This window comes from Oncorhynchus masou, chromosome 31 (assembly GCF_036934945.1).
Source record: "Oncorhynchus masou masou isolate Uvic2021 chromosome 31, UVic_Omas_1.1, whole genome shotgun sequence".
Classification (NCBI taxonomy): Eukaryota; Metazoa; Chordata; class Actinopteri; order Salmoniformes; family Salmonidae; genus Oncorhynchus; species Oncorhynchus masou.
This window is the reverse complement of record NC_088242.1, coordinates 26,321,169-26,329,351: the sequence shown is the minus strand read 5'-3', so window position 1 is coordinate 26,329,351 and position 8,183 is coordinate 26,321,169.

The following is an 8,183-nucleotide window of genomic DNA, read 5'->3' as shown; positions in this document are numbered from 1 at the left end:
CCAGCCCCTCGCCACCCTGACTTTTTTTATTCTGTGTATAGTGTGGAGCCATAAAACAATGTAACTATTAATTAAAGCTCTTCATATCTCTGGACAAATTCTGTACTAAAACACAGTTTGCAGGCTGAAGACATACACTCACTAGCCAGTTTATTTGGTACACCACCCCATTCACAAAAATGGATCGTTCCTACAGACAGTGAGTCACATGGCCGTGGCTTGCTATATAAAGCAGGCAGACAGGCATCGAGGCATTCAGTTACTGTTCGATTGAACATTAGAATGGGCAAAACGAGTGACCTAAGCAACTTTGAGCGTGACATGATCGTCGGTGCCAGGAACGCCGGATCCAGAATCAGAAATGGCCGCCCTCCTGGACTTTTCACACACAACAGTGTCTCGGATTTCGCCAGAATGGTGCGACAAACAAACAATCATCATGCAAGCTAACATGCAGACCACAAACAGCATGGACCAACATCCCTTTGGAACATTTCCAACTTGTAGAATACATTCCCCCAGAAAACTTCAGGCTGATCTGGAGGCAAAGGCGGGTCCGACCCGGCACTAGATGGGTGTACCTAATAAACGATCTGGTTAGTGTACTGTACCAAAGTGATGTTGCAGCAGGAGAGGTGTTAGCGTTTTCCATTATTTCCTTTCCTCTACTTCCTCTGAATTGTCACAGTGCAGTTCCAGGGCTGATTGCCGCCGGTGGGCATGAACACAACTGACAGGGAGAGAAAACACATACGTACACATACACAGGGAGTTTAAACTCTATGACTTCATCTGTCTGGGTGGGTTGTTGGCCTCCTCCGTGTAAGCTGTAATTCAGTGTGTCATCGCCCCCCTGCAGCACGTACAGTATGACACACTGACACACACACACACACACCACAGTGAGGTAAACATTGCCTCTCTGACATGCCTGATCATCCCCATCTCCTCCTAGGAGTGGGATGAAGGGCAGCAGAAGAAAACACATTACATTTGCCGAGGGGCGTCGGAGCTTCGCACTGTAAACAGTTTTTCACTGTCACTTTCTGCTCCCTGTCTGAGTAGTAAAAATAGGTAACTATTTGTGAGGTTCCCATATATGTATGGATAAAGGGCTGTCTAGTTGTGGATAAACAGGAGTAGGCATCAAGGGAGAAGGGTGCGAGTTTGAAATAAAGACCTGCCACTCACCTTGCACCAAAAGTCTCAGCAACACAGTTCTGTGCCTGAAGAATGTTCAGTGTTTGTTCAGTTCGTCTGGCCTGGGAACAGAAGGCTGAGTAGCGTTTAACACGTTGTCATCTTTCACACCACTGACTGGACTCCCACTCTTTGAAAGTCAGTGGGGCTTTTTAACAGCAAGTTATAACAACTTTTTTCTTGCCAAACAACCACCTGTTTACTTAGTTTCAATAACAAATTGTATTTATTATATTTGAGCTTTTTCACTGGTTTGCTCTTTGTGACTGATTTATGGAAATTGGATGGGTGTCTTGTCTTTGCCATTTCAACTAGCCTAACAAACTGTCACGACTTTTCCCAGTCTTGTATAGACTGCAGCTTCAATAGCCCTACAGCCGTTGGTTTTGCAGTTATGAACTCTTAAACTCTATTAACTGTATTCTTCCTCAGGGGAATAAAAAACACAGAAACGGAACAGGTAGCCGAGGTTTGTTTTTCTAAATCTGTCAGTCATCTCTGCTCAACACATGGCCAGCTTGCTGAGTCGTCAGCCCATCTGCATGCCATTACTATAGGCTTCTTTTGACACTAATGGAGCTATTTCAGAAAGCAATAAACTGTGGGGAACATTAGCTGAGATGCAGAGGGGAACACTGAAATGAAGAGTAGCTGACGTGCGGCACATCGCTAAGATGTCTCCCCCAGGCCTCCAAGGGGAAATTATTATTCCAAATAATACTATTAAATTGAGAAGGGGGAAAAATGAAAGAAATAAACCACATGTATTCGCCAAGAGATAGAGTAACGAGACGGAAGGCAACGGCGCACGTTGAAGACGTGAAAAAAACACTGTGTTGTAATGTAGCCAATCAGGCAGTCTCACCTGTCGTCCTTTATGGTGCTCTGTCTCTTTAATTCTCCCACATTCCCCTCCATCTATGGTGTTTTTACACATGATTGCATGTGCTTGGCATGCTGACACTGACAATGAATTCCTCCATATTATTAATTGAACGAGCAGAAATAGAAGCAGAAATAGTAGCATGATTAAAAACAGAAATCCAATCAAATATGCTTATTTAATGTAAGTCCACAGATGAGGTTAACTATTCAATAAAAATGTACGGCACACATTTAGAAATAAATCCCTATCACTGTTCATCAAGCAATCCCTTCAACAATGCTAATTAATCACACCATCTTTTCCCACACTGGATACATCAGCCGTGGCTCCCCTCTTCAATTAGATTTACCTTCATACTGTAATGTTAGTGTTTGGATTAAGTGGAATTACCCAGGAACACTAATGTTTTAAATCCTCCTTAGCCTTTGACTCATTGTGTATCAGCCGCTTGACAGCTATCTGGGATTTAACATGCTGTGTTGTGGGGTTTTATATAGTATGTTACGCAAAAATATGCCACAGATATTAGCAGGAGCTTCCCTGTTGGGTTGGAACCCTAGTCAGTCAGTTCTGTGTTCCACAACTCAGAGCTGTGGAATGATTCCATCATTCTGGAGACTCATTCCGAGTTCCGTCAGAGGATTTTTCTGTCCCTGTATGGTCTCCTTTAGAATCTCTGGATGGTTATTAAAACCAAAGAGTAATGGGGCAGAAGTGAGGAGGCAAAGGAGAAAATGAGGATATCTGGGGGAAGGAAGAAGAGAGAAGAGAAGGAGGGGCGGAAGGGCTATTGTTCTCTGCCTCTTCAATCTTCTCCTACATGATAGGGTTTGATTTTCAAAAGGCAGCTTTGTTATAAAATGGGTCCAAACAGAGGCGACATAGGGACCCAAGTTGAAACACACATTCAACATTTTCCTAGAGCTGGGTGATTCGTCGTGAGAGGAGAGTGACTGTGGAAATATGTAAATGGTCCCTGATACTCTCCCTGAGCGTCTTGCCTCACCCTCATCCCCACCACACACACTCTCCCCCATTGTAAGGAGTCATTGACAAACTGTAGTGTGTAAAGTGGCTCCCCTGTAATCCATCACTGCAAACACCCTCCAAACCTCCCCACTCTTGTCTCTTTTTCTGTCTGTCTCTCTCTCCAACTCTGTCTGTCTCGCCATCTCTCCGTGTGTCTGTCTGTCTCTCTGTCTCGTATCTGGCAAGCCTTACTGAATTATTCATACAATATGCTTTCTGATTAGTCCCATCACTGCAGTATTTCAACACTCACTATATGTATATTCTTTTTTCCCCGACTGGTTTTTCTTTCTCTCCCATATTCTATGCCTCCAAACACCATATTTCATTCTCCTTACTGCCATTCACTGTCACACAGATTTGCTAAACTGGATGTGACAGGGCAGAAGCTTTTTCATGCCTCTTATAAAAGCCATACATTTGGTTTAATGGACATTTCTCTTCCCTTTCCATTTTCTCTCTCTCCGGTTTTCATGCATTTGCCTTAACCATGAGGATGCTTCTTTTCGTAAGATGTTTTATTTTAGTTTGTCACAAGGATTCAAGGGCTACTATTTGCATATACAGTACCAGTCAAAGTTTGGACACACATACTCATCAAAGACATCAAAACAATGAAATAACACATATGGAATCATGTAGTAACCAAAAAAGTGTTAAACTAAACAAAATATATTTTATATTTGAGATTCTTCAAAGTAGCCACCCTTTTCCTTGATGGCAGCTTTGCACACTCTTGGCATTCTCTCAACCAGCTTCACCTGGAATGCTTTTCCAACAGTCTTGAAGGAATTCCCACATATGCTGAGCACTTGTTGCCTGCTTTTCCTTTACTCTGCGGTCCTGTAGGCCAGGTCATCTGATGTAGCACTCCATCACTCTGACTGACCTTCATGTTTTAAAGTAATGATGGACTGTCGTTTCTCTTCGCTTATTTGAGATGTTCTTGCCATAATATTGTAACGACCCTGGGTTTATTAGCGCGGAAATCGGCTCTGCCACACGAGCATGCTTTTGCGGCACAGTCGATCTCGACCTCGGGCTAGAAGGTCGAGGGTTCGAGACCTGCTACCTGCTGTTTCATTACAATATGGACTTGGTCTTTTACCAAATAGGGCTATCTTCTGTATACCACCCTGACCATGTCACAACACAACTGATTAACTTTTAACAAGGAACACCTGTTAATTGAAATGCATTCCAGGTGATCTCATGAAGCTGGTTGAGAGAATGCCGAGAGTGTGCAAAGCTGTCATCAAGGCAAAGGCAAAGCGTGGCTACATTGAAGAATCTCAAATATAAAATATATTTTGTTTAGTTTAACACTTTTTTGCTTACTATATGATTCCATTTGTGTTATTTCATAGTTTTGATGTCTTCACTATTATTCTACAATGTAGAAAATGGTAAGAATAAAGAAAAACCCTTGAATGAGTAGGTGTGTCCAAACTTTTGACTGTACTGAATATGTGCAAATGGTAGCCCTTGAAAAGTAAGTATATATATTTTTTGGTAATTAGCTCCTGTTTACATAAACAAAGAAATGAACTTGGAGTGTATCATTGTTTCCCAGCAGCTACTCTCAGGCTGCCTGACTTGTTTGAGCAGCCTAACTCTGCCAATATGCTTTTCTCCTCATCTATATTTTAGTGTACAGAGAAAGCAATAAGCTCAATGAATGAATTATAGGGACTTGTTTTTGGTTTGTAGGCTACCATTGTTGAATCAGAGAGGGAGAGTCAATGTGCTTGATACTGTATGTCACTGTGCCCTGAAAAAGTGGGCTGCTTGAAAAGTCTAAATCTTCTGTCCTATTTTTCTTTTTTAGCTCTCTCTCTCTCTCTCTCTCTCTCTCTGTCTCTCTACATGAAACATCTACTGTAAGTAGCCCAGTATATTTTGGTTCCTTTATATAACAATGCTCTGCTATTCAAGACCTACACATCTATCCTTCTCTGTTGCTCTCATAGAAATGACATCCGATGATCCATTTCTTCACAGGTACTATACATGAAGAAACCTAAATATTCCCCAGGCATTAGCCATAATGTCTTATAATGACTAGACAGATCTGGAGGCAATACAGTTGTAACAGTCCTCAAAATGGTACGCTATTCCCTATATAGGGCACTGTTTGACCAGAGACCTATCAATCCCGGTCAAAAGTATTGCACTATATAGGGAATAGGGTGCCATTTGGGACAAACCCATTTTCAGACACCCGTTTTAGATGTCTTCCAGTCATATGTGGAAGAAATAATGTAAAATGCCCTATAAAAACTAGCCAGTTCTGAAGGCCATACAGTTATCAGACTTGTAGAGCAGTAGACACTCGTTTTAGCCGCCTCCCACAGCTGCAACCTTCCTAATAAGGGTTGGAGGGGAGAGCTGCTGCTGTTTACTCCATCTCTCTGTCTCTCTCTCTTCCCCCCTCTCTCTAGTCATCATTAAATATCATCTTACTTCCCCCTCCAGCCTGCGTGCCTTACATTTTAAGCTGTTCCCGTGTCATTTACACTGCCACACAACCAGTAATGATGTCCGGAAACTGCAAGGTACGAGCTGACAAATAGTATTTTTTTTACTCATCCTATAGGGAGATAAATATGAGTGGCAAATGGATGTGATAGATGCATCTATGACATCCATTTGCATCTATCACATCCCCTGGGACCTGGGGACCTATGCAGTCATAAGTAGCATGTCTATGGATCATTTGATCCCACTTCATGAAACAGGAAGGGAAACGTAATCAAGATGTGAGCAGCTGCCTAGTTTTCCCTAGTCTTTCTGTCTCTTTAATCCTAATCACTTTGTGCTCTCATCAAACCCTCATCAAGTCTCGTCATGTTTGACATTACACACTTGAATACATCCTCAGAACAGGAAAAGGGTTTTTAGAGAAGTTCAGACTGTAAACATTAGATAAGTTCTACAGTACATTGTGGAACAAAGCAGTAGAATAGAGAACTATGGAGATTGAGCAACAGTAAAACAGTGCTCTAGTGCTCTCTAAAGGCCATTCTGGAACAGGGCATGACTTCTCTTACTTTACATACTGTATGCTTTCTGTACACATTGCTTACATTGCCTGCTGCTGTATGACCTGGAATCAACACTGAAAAGTGATGAAATGGAGTGATATTCCGTTTAGTTTCCAGGTTAACTGCTGACTGAAGTTGACTGAAGTTCAGTGATGCCGTGCTAGAGAAGATCTCCTGCTAGAAGGGACCCACAATGACAGTGATGTCGTGCTAGAGAAGGATCTCCTGCTAGAAGGGACCCACAATGACAGTGATGTCGTGCTAGAGAAGGATCTCCTGCTAGAAGGGACCCACAATGACAGTGATGTCGTGCTAGAGAATATCTCCTGCTAGATGGGACCCACAATGACAGTGATGTCGTGCTAGAGAAGATCTCCTGCTAGAAGAGACCCACAATGACAGTGATGTCGTGCTAGAGAGGGATCTCCTGCTAGAAGGGACCCACAATGACAGTGATCTCGTGCTAGAGAAGATCTCCTGCTAGAAGGGACCCACAATGACAGTGATGTCGTGCTAGAGAAGATCTCCTGCTAGAAGGGACCCACAATGACAGTGATGTTGTGCTAGAGAGGGATCTCCTGCTAGAAGGGACCCACAATGACAGTGATGTCGTTCTAGAGAAGGATCTCCTGCTAGAAGGGACCCACAATGACAGTGATGTTGTGCTAGAGAGGGATCTCCTGCTAGAAGGGACCCACAATGACAGTGATGTCGTGCTAGAGAAGGATCTCCATCTCGAAGGGACCCACAATGACAGTGATGTCGTGCTAGAGAAGGATCTCCATCTCGAAGGGACCCACAATGACAGTGATGTCGTGCTAGAGAAGGATCTCCATCTCGAAGGGACCCACAATGACAGTGATGTCGTGCTAGAGAAGGATCTCCTGCTAGAAGGGACCCACAATGACAGTGATGTCGTGCTAGAGAAGGATCTCCTGCTAAAAGGGACCCACAATGACAGTGATGTAACAGACTTTTAGGGCACAGCCAGGCGGCAGATAGTTTGTTTACCCTGGAGGATCATATGTTTGACTGCACCATGGAGATGAACCTATTGAAACATTGATGCCTGTGTTCCATTGAGGTATTCCACAAGCATGGTTTAAGCCTCACCACCTGCCTAAGTTTCTTCTCTGTGGCCACTTCACTTTAAGAACAACAAGAGAAAGGAACTCTCTTTCTGTGTTGGTAAGTGGAAGTGCTTCACAGCTACTGACCCATATTTTATGGGGAAGGTGAAACAAACTGACTGTTCTGTGAATATCCATCTCTGTAGGTCTCACAATATGCATGACTCTAGATCGGAAATGCACCAAAATGTGAATACCGGTACGAATGTAAATATTAAAGCATGTAAATGCAGGTCACAGTGTTATAGCGACAGTTCTGAGGTGAGTCATGTCAACAACATCTCCATCTGACTCGGAGAGCCAGGGTTGGAGGAGCGGGAGCTGTGTGCGTGTGTGTGTGTGTGTGCGTGCGTGCTGTCTGAAGCAGACAGAACCCTCCCCCACTCCTTCTTCTCCTCCTCCAGTGTCATTTACAAGCCTGTCCTATTCTGAGCTACGATTACACACTGCCTCTTCACTGATTATGGAGAAACGTGGGTTGGCAGGACATAGAACATAGCCCAGCTGGGTACAATTTAGCAGCACAACATACACACACTTATGCAACCACTCTACCTTGTCATGGTCTTTTCACTGCTGTGTTCCCCTATGCCTCCCCAGAGGAATCATTAGTGTTTTGTTAGTGGTAAATATTGTAGATTTTGTCACCTGATTGCATTTCCCTGCTGGCTCTCAAAAACCCCTGAAGGTGGACACTATGCATGATAATAAGTTGGGTTATACAGTACATCACAGGTGGCTGGTGGTACCTTAATTATGGAGGACAGGCTCATCGCAATTGCTTGAACGAAATGAATGGGATGGTATCAAACACGTGGTTTCCATGAGTTTGATACCAATCCATTTACTCCATCCAAGACATTTATGAGCCGTCCTCCTCTCACTAGCCTCCTG